The following is a 3,392-nucleotide window of genomic DNA, read 5'->3' on the forward strand; positions in this document are numbered from 1 at the left end:
GAGGGCTTTTCAACCTATTTTCTAAAAAACTAATTATGTTTCCATTTTTTTGTTTTACATTTACCTACTACAATGAACTACATTTATATATATTTAAAGAAATCTTGATGGTACGAGGGAAACCTTCTTGATAAGAAAAAAAAATTACACTTAATCAAGGGGACATGAATCTCATCCCTTATAATACAGAAAAAAAAAATAACATGAAAAATAAGGGAGACATAACCCTTCTCTCTCTAGAAACGAAAACAAGAAAAATATATAAAAAAAGGAGGATATGAAAAGTAAGGTAGTAATTATACTGAATTAAACAATGTAAAATAATTCTTTCATATCTGTCTTCCACTTCTATCTCTCTTCCACATTTTTCTCCCACATGCATGAGAACTTTTTTTCAGTGCCTAATAATCAACCTGATACTTCAAGTGTTATAATACAAGTAAAAAAAAGATATATTTTTCGTACCCGGCCCCTCCACTTGCATTAGGACACGTAGAATACAAAATTGAATATTGGGTTGTTATAAAATTTTATCCATGTACATATGTAACAAGTGTGTGGATTTACTAGTTACTTTGAATAGACTTGACATAGAAATAGTAGTCACAGTTGTCACATTTGTTGGTGGTAGCAATTAACGAGCTTTACAAAGTATAAGCTAATAATTAGGACACTACTAAACTTCCCATCTTTTATTCTCTAATCTTCCCTTCCACCCAACTAACATCCAATTGTCCAATTATCAACTAGTATTCTAATTCAGTGGCGTTTTTCTTTTACTTGAAAATGAGATGTCACATGTTTGACTTATAGAGATGGTGGGAACGTTAATATTTATATTGAGTTTGATTCTTAATTATAATTGACTCATAACAATGACACAATCAGAATTTTATGATAGTCATAATTTTAAGAAAAGAAAATTCAGTAGTTAGAGAATAACTTATCTATTCCAGGTGCACTACCTTGATAATTGACAGGTGAGAAGACAGAAATACGTAATATATGCACCCGGAATAAGAAAAGTTTTGAACAATTAGGCCATTTTCAATGCAAGATGAGTTTTTGGGTTTTTTTTCCTAAAATGCAAAGGCATATATCCTTAGATTTATAGTTTTAGGAATTTTAACGAAAAATTTCTGGTACTGTTCATTTTAACGAAAAACCATATTTTTACACTAAAAAAATTAATCCTAGTACTATTCACTTTACTTTTTATTTTGTCCTTATCGTTAAAACTCAAAGTTTTCAAGTCATTTTCATTAGTTTTCCTTTTTAAGATTTGAATATTTGCATTTGAGGTGAAAAAATTGAAGTCAAAACTCAAAAATTTGGGTATGTGCATTGTAAATAGTTGAAGTTAAAACTCAAATCTTATTTATCTTGGTTGAATAGCATTTTGCCTTGTTAACATAGGCTCCAGCAAACAAAAAAAAATGTGGGAGGTTCCGGGTTCTATGCTCTAAGTTAGTGAGTTTGCTTGACTGTGATCACTGGCACGATGAAATTCCTCATAACCTTTTCATGCTCGAAAGAAGTGAATAACAGTGGCTTGCCACCTGTTGTCCCCTTTAATTAGTTGTTGACTATGTTCAACAAAAAAAAAAACCCAAATTAAGGTCTCACTTTAGGCTGATATTTATATATGAGTTTTAAGTCTCAAGTGTAATGGAGAGGTTTGGACTCATATTTAGTCTTAAACTAGAAAGTTTTACCCCTTTGTTGTTGCGGGATTAAAAATTAAGTGAATTTTTTTATTTTAAATGTATAAAAGAGATTAATGCTATTTGCATTGACAATACTGGATAAATTTTTATATACGAAAGATTTGATTGATACAATCTATAAACAAAAGATGATATGCATGTGAAAAAGATTTAGAAGAGTCTTCATTGCTTACTCCATCATACACAAGAATTCCCCCTTACTCTTCATACTACTCAAACAACATTTACCAACAAAACAATTAAAACACTGGTAAAGCAAACCAAGAATTACATGTCCATCATATAACACATTTTAATATCCGATTGTTTAAGCCGATTACAACGAAGAAAAATCGTAACTCAAACCACATCAAATCGACTTATATCTCATTGAAAAGACCAATCATAAAGCTCAATCGTAAAGGTTCTTGTACAAAAATGTATTATAGTTTGATCAAATAATGCTATGTAGTAGTCTAATTTCATATTACAGAGCTTTTTGTCACTTGTAATTTGTTAAACTTTTGTTTAGATTCAGTTGGCAAAAGCTTTTTGTATCGTACACATAATTTTGAAGAAAGCATCGGTAAGATGAGCAAAATTGAAGCCATTGTTACTCATCTCGGTAGCTTTAAAGATTAGCGGAATTTGTTTCAAAGTTCATCTAAGTTCATAACCAATGTTCATCAATACAAACTAAAATTTTCTTACACCCAAATCCCTAAATTCCATGCTGGCTGAATTGTACACCTCATTTTGACTCAAAGATAATAGAAACACACATGGATGAAAAGAAAAAAATTGTAACAATAACAAATAAAAAGCAGATATATAATTTGGTATGGAAGAGTCAATGGAACAATTTAGAAACCCACCATATTAGTTGACGTTGATTTCAAGTGTTTAAATATGAATTATAATAAATTTATCACGAAAAAGTATATTTTGAAGAATATGAATATGATAGTTTGTTGTTATGATAAAATAAATAAAAGAAAAAATAACAAAAAAAAAGTGTAAAAGAAAAAAAATTGAAAACGGGCGATCGGTAGGTTGGAAGCGACATAATGGTTTAATAGTCGCAATATAACTAGCGATAGATTAAAGAAAAATCGGTAGCGACTAAATGCTCTAATAGTCGCAATCTAACTAGCGACATGTGGAAAAATCAGTAACGACTTAATGGGTTAATAGTCGCGATCTAACTAGCGACGGAGATTACGAAAAATCGGTAGCAAAGTACACAGATCGTATCCTTTTCTATTTTTTATTTTTTTTTCACATTTTTTCTTTTTTCCATTGAGTTTTTTTTTCTTCCTACGTTCAGATACCTTTAGATTTAGATTTATATCCTTATTTTCAAATTTTTTTACATAAATTATATAACATGAAGATCATAGTTTGGTGATATGGTATGGGAAAAATGATAATTTAACAAAAATAAAACATAAAATTAATGAAATTAATGGTTTAGGCACAAGGAGACACAGCTCAAACTCACGCCCAAACCTAAACTCATGACCTTGGGAAGGCCCAAGCGCAGCAGAAGTAGTGGAAGCCCATGAGGTTTAGGGTTTAGGGGCGTTTGAATAGTAATGGGTGAATAGTAACACCATGAGTTCAAGTGTTTAGGGGCGTGTTAATAATAATAAACTGAGTTTTGCGCGTTTTATCACCTAATGTACG

The sequence above is a fragment of the Pyrus communis genome, chromosome 6, assembly GCF_041283825.1.
Source record: "Pyrus communis isolate YQ-2024b chromosome 6, ASM4128382v1, whole genome shotgun sequence".
NCBI lineage: Eukaryota > Viridiplantae > Streptophyta > Magnoliopsida > Rosales > Rosaceae > Pyrus > Pyrus communis.